Source organism: Coptis chinensis, chromosome 2, assembly GCF_015680905.1.
Source record: "Coptis chinensis isolate HL-2020 chromosome 2, ASM1568090v1, whole genome shotgun sequence".
In the NCBI taxonomy this organism is placed as follows: domain Eukaryota; kingdom Viridiplantae; phylum Streptophyta; class Magnoliopsida; order Ranunculales; family Ranunculaceae; genus Coptis; species Coptis chinensis.
In genome coordinates, this window is record NC_141457.1 from 70,399,882 (window position 1) to 70,415,514 (window position 15,633).

Here is a 15,633-nt window from a genome sequence, read left to right on the forward strand (position 1 = left end):
CAAGTATGTTGGAGAAAAGTATTTGAAAGGCAAGAGCTGCCAGGGATTTCAATGGCTTCGTGATGCGGTGAAGATGGCATCAAGAAAGTAAGCATCATGGTATGGTTTTCTTTGGTCAGAGATGCCTAATTATGTCTTAGGTTATTATTTTTATTTTTAACCCTTATTTATTTATTTTCTGTTGATTTTAAAGTGTATATATTTCACCTGTCACCTAATATTTAACTGCCACTGTTCGATGGAGTTTTAATTCTGATTTTATCATCTGGAATTAATTAGACACGTGTACTCTTTTATATACATCCCCAACTTCAATGCACCTCTATGGCACTTAGGGGTGTTCATGGGTCGGTTCTGGGTCAGCTCTTATCGGTTTCGATTTTGGGTCTATTTTTAGCGGTTCCTATCAGGTTTGGTTTTTTCTTATATTTTGAAAAACCCTGGCCCATACCCATTAATTAAGTCGGTTCGGGTTTCGGTTTCGGTTCCTTCTCGGGTTATACATTTTTATTGCTAAAATTATTTTTTTTAATTATATAGCCGATATAAAAGTTGGTTTACTGCGACTATAACACTTGTCATCGATATTTTTGTCCTCTCATAAGAAGTAATGGTCCTAAATTCAATAATAGTATTTGAAAGTTATCTAAAAACTTTAAATACATTCTCATATATTATACTCTCAATCATAGGATTAAAATACTTTAAAATAAGGGTAATATTTGGTTTCCTTTTCCAGGATTTCATACTGTTTCAGTTAGCCATATTATATTAAGGGATATGTGTTTGATAATGTAACCAGTTGATGAGGAATTCCTTTGTTCTGATGTATTGATAAAACATAAAATTGATTAGTTTACCTACGAAATGAACGATGAACTCAAAACGTAAGCAAACTAAAACTATCTTATGCTGCCTATATTTTATCAAAGATTCTACTCTCAATCCTATGAGATATAGTGGAGTAGAGTGATTCGTTCCACTCCTAGTCCTTCCGCATGTTAATGTTCTCTACGTATAAGTACTCTTAACTCAAAAGTCTAATGAGAGATTTACGAAGTGGCAACTAGACTACGATGCAACTACCCACAAGATGCAACTAGTCGATTATCAAAATAACTATGGGAATGCTACGTTGATTCGATGATAACGACATTGATTCCACCTTAACTCAACTTAATCTTATTAACGACGAATCGTCGAAATCCGACTTGAACTGCTTCGCAGAACAATTGGTTCTTCCTAATCCCTAATTACACATGGCATTCCTACCAATTCATAACTAGCATGTGAACGATTAAACCTATTCTCATGGTGAACTAATCGTTTCTAGAGTGGAAGGGCAATTACGACGACTCTAAGATAATCGGAATCAAGCTTTCATCAAGGCTTCTCAACCCCCTATAATGGAGGTTTAGCCGAGAATCATTACGCAATCATTTCTGATTAAATTAAAACTAAACATAATATAACGAATTGAATTTATTAATCTAAATTAAATAATAATTAAAATCTAATTAATAACTAAGAATTGAATAACAAGTAATAAATAAAATCAGATCTAACACAAATGTAAATGACAAGAATCGAAATTAACAAACTAGCTATTTTATTAATCAATCTAATTAAGAATAATGATTCTAGAGTTTAATCTAAAACAAGAATTGGATTTGAAACTAAACTTAACATAAAGAATTAAATCTAGATCTAGAAGCTATTCTAATGGCTACTTTCTATTCTAAGCTACTTTTATTTTCTAACCTAACTCTCTACCATTAACTATCTACCATTAATAAAGAGCTAAGCTTTTGTTTTTATACTTTCAGATCCAAAAATCGTGCATGGGCTTGGAGCCATGTTTTGGGCCAGAGAATCAGGCCCAAAACCCAATTCTTTCAGTCCAAAAAGGCCTCTTCAGCTGCAGTTGGCTTCAACAGACGTTTTGTCCGCTTTTGCTCCTCTGATTGGATCAAGGCTTAGACCATTGGAAATCTCTTTCCGAACCGGTCGTTTTGACATAAGGTAGGCCCCATTCCGAGGTCTGAGTCCAAAGATATGGCCTTCGGAAGTTCTGCTGACTTTGTGTGTTGTTTCTGCCCGCGTCGACTTTTCAGCTTTTGACCGGGCTTTAGAAAGGCTTTGTCTTCTTGAATCTTGGCCTTTAATCACGGAACTCCTTAGTAACCGACCTTTGCTCCTTTATCTCGCTAAAGTGGTACATTTCTGCACATAATGGACTTTGAAATCTGAAATGCATAAAAACACGTAATCAGTGTTAACTCTTAATTATTACTCACATAATTGGTCTAATAGTATGACTGTTACAGGGTTAAAACTATAGTTTTGGGCTCTTATCAAACCACCCCCAAACAGCATTTTGCTTGTCCTCAAGCAAAGATGAGAAATTAGAATAAGTGACCAAAATGGAGTTCTATCTACTCGTTTGAAAGCGATTGCATTGACCATATGCAACAAGGCCTTAAACCACTAGGAATTCCCTAGTGGACGAGTTATAGCCTCGTGAGAGTTTTCCAGTGAAGGTACTCACAAACTTCATCTATACTACAACGACTAAGAAATAAAGCTATTGTTTCCTTATTCATGCTCTAAATTAACTATACCTCTCACTAGCAATTCATATAGAGTAATCAAGTCGAAACCTAAGCTAATATATGCATAATAATCAATCATCTATAATAAACATATATACAATGAGTAATACTATGAAATGCCTAGCAGGTTCGTTTCTGAAACTCGGAATAGCGTCCTTAAATAGGTTCTCACAATAATAGTCAAGATACAACACTCTGATTTTTCCACTCAAGTTCCGCTACTCCAGTGTGCAGTGGGCACACTTTACCTTACAATCTCAATGACAACAAGGAAGCCGAAGTCAATCAAACACATCTGCCACTTACTATCACACTAACATATTCCAAATTGAGCTAGAGGTCTTTATTAGGTGTTGCGGGGATTAGGAGATGGTTTAAGAAGGAAAGAAATGGATATTCAAAAAGGACAAGTCTGAGATAATAGAGTTTTCATATTATGTAACTTAGAGAAAACCTTGTTATTTTCTTTTGCTTCTATACTTTGTTTCCATCCTTAGCCATATTTTTTTCTTTTTCTTTGGCTTTTGACTCCTTTTATTCTATTTTTTTTTTTTTTTTTGAATTTTTATTTTATTTCTATTTTTATTTTTCTTTTCTTTGGATGGAAACTTCTTTTCTTTATTTTCTGAAACCATTAACTAACTTTTGTTTACACAGGTTTTTCTCTTCTTCTTTCTTCCTCATTCTATTCTCAGACTTATTCTAGATTGGGTAGGTTGAATTTTTTATTTTGTTTTGTTTTTGTAACAGGGTAAAGGATTTGTGGTTTATGAAAGGCTAAAGAAAGGCTCAGAGGGGCGACTAGCGGAAAATAATTCATAGGTTTGAATTTCTGGCTATATCGATCCAAAGAGGGCCTAAATTCTCGCTTAGGATATGGTTTAGTGATCAAGCAAGTGGACGTGTGATTTCTCTATCCGGATTTTACTTCTCCCTTGTGTCATTTCTCAAATGTTTCGCTCATATAAGGCTTTAGGCTATATTCTCATAGGATTTGTAGAATATGTACTCTAGCATAGATTTCATAAACTTACTGCTAACAATCATAGATACTCATGTAATATATTTATAGATAGATGTAAAGATTATTACCTACATATTAACCTAAGTTTCTAACAATTATTCTGATGCAAAAGCTACGTGAGACTTCTAGATTGTTAAGAGCATAGAGAAGGAAAACAATACCAATATTCCTAAGTGTATAGCATGAACTTATTTATTTATATTTTTGAATTTTTGAAATTTTAACTAGAAAACAAATGCATATTATACATATCTATATCCTAACAGATGCCTTAATTACCGTGTTTCTATGCCCCCTCCAAACAAGAAGCATGGTTTGTCCTCAAAGTATTGTAAATAAAGAGGGTAGGAAAAATACCATTGAAACGCGTGTGAAATTCAAGAACATCTGCAAAATAAAGTTAGAACGCATACTAACATAGGAAATAAAACTGACGCAACTCTATACGAGTTCTACCCATTATGGGGTTAACAAGAATGAAATTGCTTGGGACATAAGCAGACACTAACTAGAATGAAGACTTACCTTATCTCCCGCATTACTCATCATCTTCCTCATCCTCTTCTTCTATAAAGAAGTGAGGTTCCTTTGCGTCCTGCCATGCCATGATAATTTGCCAGGCTTCCCGCCATTTATCATCTATTATTGCTAACCTATTAAGAGCCACTTGGTCCGGACGGGTGTGGGTGCAACTTGATGAGGTTGTATCCTCCACCCGTGCCAAGTCATTGCACGGAAAGATCGAATAATACTATTGGTGGGTCGTACAATGTCGACCGTAATCCAATCCGTGAAACGTGTACAAAAAACAGGAAAGAAACATAGCATAATACGGGAAACTAGAACAGGCATAAGAAGGAACTTATGCCTCATGCTATGGGATCGAGCTAAACTAGACATCAAGGTTCGGGAAGGTCATGACACATACGTCCCCCGTGGCTAAAGCAAGGAAGACGCTTACAAGTGGCATCATTCACGTAAGAAAACGCCATTCCCCTAAAATGTTTAGCATGATCCAAAACATAACAGTTCCTATGTTCATGGACGGGCTACCAAAGGCGACATTATAGTCCCCTTGGTCCTCAATATGAAAAAATGCCGCCCCATAGGACTCATGCAAAACTCATAAGTGTAGACATATATATTATCTACCCAATAGCACCATGGGTCTTGTATTTCAACGGGCATAGCAAGTCCAAGAACAAATGCTAGCAAGAACACGGTAATTTCCATTGGTTCATTATCAATGTTGATGGAGAACACTTGTTCTCCATCCGGTCTTTCAAAGAAAATGCAGTTATCGAAAAATAAGATGCTAGTGTTGGAGAATAAAGTGCATCAGTCTTACCATAAGCGGCTCCCGATACCGTAATGTGATCGATCGCCTCAAAACCAAGCACCATAAGTAGTGTTTTGGAACAAATCCTCGAAAGACTGTTTCGGTATCAATGTTGGAGATGTCATCTCAAAATTACGCCTGGAATAGCTGCGAATGAACCGAAAACTACCCGCAAAACCGGAATTTTTCTGGTCCACGGAAGTCGTGGTGCGAAGCGCTCTCTTAGCGAGCTGAAAGTGCGCTCAAGATTTGGAATTCCAGTGTTTGGCTGGTCGCGCTCACCTTGAAGCGAAAGTGCACTCGACAAAAATCTGAAAAAATTGCAGAGCGAGTGAAGGCTCTGTAGAAGCGAAAAGCTTTTCGGTTCTTGAAACTTCGGAAAATGCGAGGCTAAACGTGGGAATCGTGGGAGTGAAAGGTGAGTGATGGAGGTTAGGTGTAGTGTGAGTTGTGAGTATAGAATGTATGAAGTTTATATAGGTTTTAAGTTGCTAAAACGGATCGAAAGTTGCCAAAAAAGTTTTTACGGCGGTTTCGAAAATACCAAGATTTCCAAACCCAAACGGAAACAACTCATTTTCTTGATTCTAAAACAAACCTAGTATCTTTTAGGTTGAATTTATGATAGAATCTACCTATTTAATCGAGATTTCATCCTACAATGATACTTATTCATAGATATGCCTAAATGGCCATATTTTCACCTTGACTCCATAATAAATTCTAAGGCGAGTGGTCATATAAAAATCATTTGGAATAGATAAAACCACCCCCAAACAATTTGGGAGGGTGGGATCAATATTAAACAACCACGCATAATGAAAATAACCGCATTATATTAAAATTTTCATTCGAAGTACATTTCACTACAAAATTCAAATTACGGAAATAAAACTTACATGAAAATAAATGACAATAATGAAACTTCAAATAAAAATAGAACATCAAACGATACTATCCCTAATCACTCCTGTATCGGTAGCGGAGGGCACACGCCAGAGATGGCTCCCGAGCTCCCGATGGCCGGCACCATTCGATCCTTCAGCCGACGACGCTTCGTGCCTCGATGGTGTGTCCTCGGAAGGAGAATCCCCGTGAGGTAGGAATCGCGGCAAGCATGTCGGTCCGAATCGGGCCGAGCTTCTAGCTCGCCCTCATCTGTTCCCACCTCTCATCCTCTCTCTCGGGTGCGGATCTCGGGTTATGATGGATAGTTGCCTGTCGAGTCCGGAGGTCTTCGCAGATAGTGTTGAGTTTAACGTATGCCACGATGAATCACAGCCATGCGTTCTGCATCTGACCAACACCTCTCCAGGGCATCCGCATCAAAACAAATCAAGTCCTCCTCATCCTCCGAGGCATTTCGATTTCCCCATCCCCCCTCGGCATTCTCGTTTCCACCATCCTCCTCGTCTTCTTCTCTATCCTCAGGCAGCCTCCAAACTCGTTGGACACACTCCTTATAGATGCGAGGGTTTGGTGTAGGGTGATGTAAGACCTATCAGATGCCCGAGCTGCTCTCAACTTCAAAGATGATCTTGGTTATCAACACAGGGAGAGGTGCAACAGACTTCCCTACTCCCCTAATCATGCTAAGCAAAACTCCAAGATCTGAGAACTCGTATACGCTCCCGAGTATCCATAAGATGTGGAGGCAGTTTAGGCCGATGTCGCTGACCTTCTCCTTCCCCAGGACGTTCCGACCAATCCACTGAGCTGCAGCCAGCTGGTTGGTTCTAAGGGATGCCTGACGAACACAATGCGATCTCGCAATGTAGTTCCCTTCGGTAACTGTCACGTTCATCAATGGCTCTACCCCCATTATATTGGGATTCCTGCAACGTGACAGTTAGATGGATTCTAGGCGGAATGCCTAGAATCTCCGCCAACAACCCAGTAGTCACTTCCTTCCTCCTCTTCGTCACCGTAACAAAAATCCTAGTCCCCTCCAACTCCCTCGTATTGTAGAACCGCCCGACTAAGTCTTCGCGGATAATAGGCTTCGGTCGAAAGTACCACAAGCTATTCCAGTCTCTATCGATCATTTACACCGTAAAACGGTAGCGAAGTGGTCACCGATAAAAGCTTGTTCCGTAAAATTCGGCGTTGTTTAGCCATTGGAAGTTTGAATACGGTTTGAGGTTTGTAGAAGGTAGGGGAAGCAATGAGGATACCTCACTAAAAAGAACGATGGTGGTGGTGGTGTGGTGGTGTGGGCAAAGCACCAATTTTTTATTTTGATTTTCCGGTGGTTTTTGTTGATGGAAATTGGTGGAGGTTGTGGGCGTCGCGGTTGGAGTCGATTTGGGTTGGGTCTTGGATTGTGGGCGTGGTAATTTGGTTTTGTTTTTATTTTTATTTTTTTTAGGTTTTTGGAAGCTTTGGTCGGCGTTAATGGCGGTTTTGAGAAGATGACCGCGACTGTTGGCCAAAGGTAAGGGCACGAGTGTGCTGTCGGTGGGCGCGGGTTGGGCGAGGGTTGGGCCCAAGCCCAAATCGAAATTTGTGAATTTTTCGATTTTTTCGCGAAACTTCAAATCAAAATTGCCGCTTCGTTACCGGTCCGATTTTTGGAAATGAGATATGGAAATGATCAGGAGAGAATTTCCAATCCAATGATCCATAAAACACTCTATTCCGACCGTGGATGACATATAAGATAGTGGAAAACACCTCAAAGTGCGTGCATGACGTACGTTATGCAAACGACTGAACTCTAAATTCAAGATTATGTCAACCCGGATCGTAATACAATTAAACGGCCTAAGCAACTGTAATGGGACATAAACATTCTAGTATGCGAAACATTTAACACCCCACCCCCAAACAATTTTTTTTACTTGAAGCTTAGAAAATTTGTTTTTAGCAGTGGGTCTTTTAAAGTCAGATTCCCGAGACTTCCTAGATTACTATGTTTATTCTTTAATATATATATATATATACTTTTTTTAAAAAAAAAACAATAAACAAGAAAGACATAATTCACCCCATAGAGAAACATGACTCAAAAATCCGAGAAAAACATGCAAGAGTGGAAAACGTGAATTATGTTAAACGTGGACTTAGGATCCGGTACTTACAGCCACACACTCCATAGGGAGGGCCCGGTTACCTTAATGGTGCACTCACCAATATATGAAAATAAAAGGAAATGCACCAAACACAAAAGTTGAGTCGTTTATAGTCAGATACTCGAGACTTTATCATATGTATGAACATGCAGTTTATCATATATCAACAACCGAAATAGTTGTGGATCATTCCATAAATAAATATCACAGAAAACATATCCAAACACAATCAAGCACCAAGATTTCCTTTGACGCAACCTAGTGAAATGAAAGCGAAGTCGGATCACCCTATTACGTAACCTAGCATGCACCTTCTTTTTCATTTTTGAACGAGTGGGTGTTCTAGTAAATAAGTGTGGAAAAGTGAATGGTTGTGGAGAATATGGTGGATATGGATAAGTTGTAGAAGGATAGCATGTAAAAAATGAGGATGTGGGTTTAGCACAAAACTCATTCATGGTGTGTGTAGGGACTGTCTCAAGTCTGAAAATGAAGGTGTCAAACGCTTTCGTCTTCTGAAGTATTTGTTTACTAGGTGGATTTAAAAAATTATGAAGCACAGAAGAAACAAAATGATCGAGTGCAAACTCGAGATTCCTTTGAAAGGGTGGAAGGAGGGAAGTCGAGGTGGATGTTGTGGAAAGTAGTTCTTGATAGGATGAATTATCACCTGCTCTAAGAAACACATCGAATTGCTCATCTAGATTGGTCATATCCTCGTTACTATGATAGTCCTCTACATCTTTGAGAAAGTCATCTATCTCATCCTCATCCGTAATATGTGTATCGACTAGAATAGGGATGGAAATGTTGGAGTCCGAACTTCCAAAGGAAAGAAATTTGGGCATATGATTATCGGGGAGCGTGTTGTTGAAATAATCTCGAAAGCAAAGCTTTAATCATGCTAACCTCTCCATCCATAGACGAATCGGGTAACTGTGGTCTTTGTTTTAAAAACATTGACTTCAACAAAGTAAGATGGCCAAAAGACATGGACATTGAACCATCGCGGCAATTAATGAGCGATTGGCGGTTGCCGTGAAAGGACGCCCTAAGATGATCGGACAGAGTCGTTAATCGACTTCTCAGATCGAGGATGACAAAATCAGCCGGATAGTAAAAATCTTGAACTTTTACCAGAACATTTTCGACCACACCCTTAGGATACTTAATAGACCGATCAGCTAATTGCAACGTCATTTTAGTGGGTTGCATCTCGTCTAGACCTATTTGTCTATACAAATAAAACGGGAGTAAGTTAACACTAGCCCCCAAGTCTAATAACGCTGTCGTCAGATAAGAATCTCCTAAGGTGCATTGTCAATAGGACGATCGTGGTCCTTGTACTTAACAATTCCATTATGTTCAGATAGAGTTGGGAATTGTTCTGTTAAAAAGGCGTCTTTTGGTATATTTGTCTTACGCCTAGTAGTACACAATTCCTTAAGAAACTTAGCATGGTGTGGTAGCTTTTTAATAGCTTCGAGGAAGGGAAGGTTTATAGTTAGATTCTTGAAAATATCCCTAATCTCCTCATAATTTGTATCCCTAGTTAATACGGCTAATTTTTGTGGAAACAGTGGTTTCTGTCAATATTTAGCAATAGTATCACCTGGATGTTTAACCGTGGCTTTCTATTTCTTAGGTTGTGTTGTAACTGGTACCTCTACAGTGGTAGGGTCTTCAGTTTCTATTTCGGTATCTAGTAAAATAGCAGGTGTAGGGACTACTGGTGGGGTAATTATAGGCATAGTTACTTTGTTATTAACCACTCTACCAGAACGGAGAGTGGTGATTGCCTTTAGCTCACCTACATTTTCATATTCATTACTAGTATTATCGGTTATCTCAAAGGCTGTATTTGTTGTTTTAGGATTAGGTATTTCGTGACTTGGAAACACACCTTTGGGTTAGGCTTTATCTTGAGCCAACTGTTGGGTTAAATTATTAACGGATTATAGAAGCTGTTGGTTAGATTGAGCCATGGTTTGGAAAAGTTTTTGGCTTACTTGTATGAAGGTGTCAAGACGATCCGGTTGTGTGGGTGTAGTAGTCACGGTGGTGTGGATCGAACTATTTCACGTGAATTATTTATTGGTGGATTTTGATAGTTATTATTTACCGGAACGATACCTCTATTAGCATTATAATTATTATAACTACCTTGACTTTGTGCTTGACCTTGTCGAGGTTGCACTTGGTTGTTATAATTATTAAAATTACCCTGACCCTGTCCTTGTCATGGTGGAGCTTGGTTAAAACTTTGTGTTGGCCTAACATATTGATTATTGTACCCTGGAGGTGTGACGTGTTAGTTATTTCTCCAACCGAAGTTGGGATTTTGTCTCCAAGGGGCGTTAGGTTCACTATTAATAGAACAAGCCTATTCATAGGCTATAGGACAGTGGGAGTCGGGATGCTCAGGGCTCCAAATGAAACTACATGGATTTGAATTTACATTCATAACGGGGATAGGCTTTTGTTGAACAGAAATGGCCTCTACCTTTTTAGTGAGTGATTCGATTAGAGTTTTAAGCTCGGGATCGTGTTTAATTTCAAACATACCGGCGGCCTTAACTGTATTTGATGAACTAGCGGAGCGGTGGATATCATCACTACCCCCCCAGTTGTTATTTCGCTTAGTTTGATCCTCTAAAAATTTATAAGCCTCCGAGGCTCCTTTGCTTAAGAAACTACCCCCATTCATTATGTCTAGGACTTCTTTATGGTGGTGTAGAAGTCCTTTGAAAAAGGCATGAACTAACGTGTCTTTCGCTAAGTTATGATGTGGACACTCTATAAGGAGATCGATGAAACGATTCCAAGCTTCTGAAAATGTTTCATGAGGATTTTGTCGAAGGAAATGAATCTTGGAAAGCATCTCATCCGTCTTTAGGGGTGGGTAAAAATATTCCATAAACAGCTGAACAAGTTTAGCCCACGAGTCCACGGAATTAGGCGTTTGGGCAGTTAACCAAGACGCCGCCTTATCGGCTAAGGTGAAAGGGAATACCATGAGTTTAATTTGTTCCGCACCAACCGTAGGATGGTGGAATATTGTTAGGACTTGTTCAATCCTACGATAGCCGATAAGGTTTTTCATGGTCTAATCCATGAAAACGGGTAACAAATTAAAATATTTGGGGATTCGAAATCCCCAATCGGGTCCGCTAGAACGATGCAAGATTTGGGGCTATCGCCAAGGCTTTGTAGAAGTCGAGAGAGGAGTCTCTTCTTCGCCGGGCATCAGGTCGTGATGTGTGTGAAATAGTAGCTAGAGGTGTAGTGGGTGGTATACTAGATAGACTTGTTTGTTAACGTTGTTGTGTAATTACGCTCGGTGTTTTTGTTCGCCGGACCTTAATCTCATACAAGGCTAAAACCAAATTTAGCTAAACACATCAACACTCCAAACAATTTCGATATACTAGTATAAACCTCTAACAGAGATGCGAGGTGCGGAAGAAAGGAATACCTTATATCGTCCCTTGCTTCGCTTTATGAATAACGCCTTGTTTGGCGTGTTCAGTGTATATAACAAGTTAGAACACTGAAAAACTTGAAAAATCAAAGTTCGAAAGTCAAAACCGTAGAATTCGGAAAAATTAGCAAAGGGGGCAGACTCATAGAAGGCATAGTGATGGTCGTCGCCCGTGTAATTTTCAAATTACGTTGTTTTAGTATGGTCGCTCCACACGATGGTCGCTCAATGTTCCAGCTATAGGCGTAGTGCGCCTTATAGCGCCGGTCGCTTCGGTGTATTTTTGTCCGGAACTTTTTAACGCTGAATCAGAAAACCACAGTATGAATCAAACAAAGGTGGGTGGGTGAAATGGGACTTTAAGAAAAGTACTTACTCTACGAAAACAATGCGAAAGTGAAACTAAGATGGCAGCGGTGCCATTTGATAAATCATAAAATGAAATAGTTTACCTACGAAATGAACGATAAACTCAAAACGTAAGTAAACTAAAACTATCTTATGCTGCCTATATTTTATCAAAGATTCTACTCTCAATCCTATGAGATATAGTGGAGTAGAGTGATTCGTTCCACTCCCAGTCCTTCCGCATGTTAATGTTCTCTACGTATAAGTACTCTTAACTCAAAAGTCTAATGAGAGATTAACGAAGTGGCAACTAGACTACGATGCAACTACCCACAAGATGCAACTAGTCGATTATCAAAATAACTATGGGAATGCTACGTTGATTCGATGATAACGAGTTAGAGGGAGATTGATTCCACCTTAACTCAACTTAATCTTATTAACGACGAATCGTCGAAATCCAACTTGAACTGCTTCGCAGAACAATTGGTTCTTCCTAATCCCTAATTACACATGGCATTCCTACCAATTCATAACTAGCATGTGAACGATTAAACCCATTCTCATGGTGGACTAATCGTTTCTAGAGTGGAAGAGAAATTACGACGACTCTACGATAATCAGAATCAAGCTTTCATCAAGGCTTCTCAACCCCCTCTAATGGAGGTTTAGCCGAGAATCATTACGCAATCATTTCCGATTAAATTAAAACTAAACATAATATAACGAATTGAATTTACTAATCTAAATTAAACAATAATTAAAATCTAATTAATAACTAAGAATTGAATAACAAGTAATAAATGAAATCAGATCTAACACAAATATAAATGACAAGAATCGAAATTAACAAACTAGTTATTTTATTAATCAATCTAATTAAGAATAATGATTCTAGAGTTTAATCTAAAACAAGAATTGGATTTGAAACTAAACTTAACATAAAGAATTAAATCTAGATCTAGAAGCTATTCTAATAGCTACTTTCAATTCTAAGCTACTTTTATTTTCTAACCTAACTCTCTACCATTAACTATCTACCATTAACAAAGAGCTAAGCTTTTGTTTTTATACTTTCAGATCCAAAAATCGTGCATGGGCTTGGAGCCATGTTTTGGGCCAGAGAATCAGGCCCAAAACCCAATTCTTTCAGTCCAAAAAGGCCTCTTCAACTGCAGTTGGCTTCAACAGACTTTTTGTCCGCTTTTGCTCCTTTGATTGGATCAAGGCTTAGACCATTGGAAATCTCTTTCCGAGCCGGTCGTTTTGACATAAGGTAGGCCCCATTCCGAGGTCTGAGTCCAAAGATATGGCCTTCGGAAGTTTTGCTGACTTTGTGTGTTGTTTCTGCCCGCGTCGACTTTTCAGCTTTTGACCGAGCTTTAGAAAGGCTTTGTCTTCTTGAATCTTGGCCTTTAATCACGGAACTCCTTAGTAACCGACATTTGCTCCTTTATCTCGCTAAAGTGGCACATTTCTGCACATAATGGACTTTGAAACCTGAAATGCATAAAAACACGTAATCAGTGTTAACTCTTAATTATTACTCACATAATTGGTCTAATAGTATGACTGTTACAGGGTTAAAACTACAGTTTTGGGCTCTTATCATGTATGCTTTAGCAGTAACTGTAGAATTAATCATCTGTGCTCTCTAGGATGTTTCTAAGTTTTTTGTTGTCTAATTATTAGTGATGTTGTCTTAATTTGCTAACAAAATGTCATGAAACAAGCAGTAGTTCAAAGAGGAAGGGCAAGAAAGTTGAACATCCAGTGGGACCTGAAGTAAAGATTACTTCCCGCTGTTGTCCTAGAAAGCTTCGTTCACAACTGTTTGATGTATTTGATAATGATGAAAGAGAACATTTTCAGACTTCTTCGTTTGGTTTTCTTCTGATGGTTGATGGGACTGTAGACTCTCGGGATCCTTCAAGAACCGCGTACAATCATTTTAGCCACCCCAAATTGGTTTCAGAGTTGTTGAAAATGAGAATCGCTCTAGGACCTTTCCGTGTTAGTGGCAAGTACATCTCATTCAAGTCGTCAGATATGGCACTACTAACCGGGCTTTCCAGCTAACATCCACCTAGCTGGTATTATGAAATGAACAAGAATGCGCTGAGTGATTTCCGGACGAGGTATTTTCCCTTAACAGAAGATTATGCTTCACTACATGGTCAAATTAAATGTGAAGAGATTCTCAAGGCTAGAGAGACAACCAAGGATAATGCCGTAACTGATCCAAACACGGCTGATGATATCCACTGCCTTAACAGGCTTTTCTGTCTTGGTGCTTTCCTGATGCCGACTAGGTCGCAAGGGGTCAAAGTCCAGTGGGTTGACATTGTTGCTGATTTGGCTCAATTTGATTCTTTTCCTTGGGGTTATCTTACCTACGAACTGGTATACAATAAAGTTGAGTCGTTGTATGAGAAGATGAATGCCCACTTCGCGGCGTTTCCTACCCGCCCTTATACTGGGACCTCCACGGTTGTGTCCTAGCATTCAACCTCTGGGTATTCCTCCACATTCCGTCGCTGGGGGCAAGATAGGGGTGTAATATGGGGCGGGCCGGATCAATCGCGGGTCAAATAGTGATAGGGCGGGTCTAGGAAATACAAATCCAGTAGTCCCCGATGGGGCGGGGCGGGTTGAAGTGTCATGTCTTAGTACCATCACCCGGCCTGTTGGGTCACCTTACGGGGCGGGTTTTGGGTGGGTCATCCGGGTTGGGTGGAAATTATCATTTTAACCCAATTTCACCAAAAAAAAAAAACTTTCTAATTCTGCAAGTAATATATTTCCAATTCACAACATAGAGAAAAAAAAATAGAATCCATCAATAAAAAATAAACAAAAATAATTAAAAAAATTAAAAAAAAAAAAAAAAAAAAAAAAAAAAAAAAAAAACTTAAACTTGAACCCAAAACCATATTTGTAAATTTGAAATTTTTTTCTCCTGATTTACCATTTGTAAATTGATTATTTTCCATAGCATGATAAAATGAAGATGAGAGCGAGGATCTATAGTACAAAACAATAAAATATAAACTAAAAAAATTCGAAATTAATACAAGGATGAATGATTCATCTTCTCCAAAATTCGAAAGTTGAATTTAAACTTTTGATATTTGCCCAATGTTCAAACTTGAATATTTGAAATTGATGTTGAACTCATAAGTTTGTGTTCATATCTCTCAAATTCTTACAAAAGTTAAAAGAAAATATAAACAAAATGCAAAAATATTAGAGTTAGAGTCTTGAAATTGTGCGGATCAACGGGGTTGGGTCAACAGCTTTTGACACGGTGCGGGTCGGGCGGCTTAACGGGTCGGATTTGAGCATAGAACCTACACCCATAGCCCGACTGCATAAAAATGGTGGCGGTGCGGGGCGGGTCTATTTTCGGGTCGGTGCAGGTTTGGGTGGCGGGTGAAGACCGAGTACCCTACCGGATGATGGGTCAACGGTTTTTTTTTACACTCCTAGGGCAAGACGGTTGGATCATCTCAACTTCCCGTGGTTTAAAGGGTGGGTGAAAATTCCTGGGCAAAGTTCTCGGGCCATTGGATAGGAATCAAAGCTGACTCGGAGGGGAAGAGTGGATGTTGTGGTTATCGATCGCCTAGATATTCCAGAGGACATTAGGAATAAGGAAGTGGTCAGATATGCTTTGGAGGTTTGTATCTCTTTGCCTAACCATTCACGGTGTTATACTGTGTTATGTTTACCATTTTCGAGTAGCTTTTTTTATGATT

The 15,633-nt window shown here is 38.9% G+C and overlaps 1 pseudogene; it reads left to right on the forward strand.

Annotated features, from left to right (window-relative positions):
* Positions 1 to 10,823: 10,823 nt before the first annotated feature.
* Positions 10,824 to 10,917, forward strand: LOC147517500 (small nucleolar RNA R71; annotated as a pseudogene).
* The last annotated feature ends 4,716 nt before the right edge of the window (positions 10,918 to 15,633 follow it).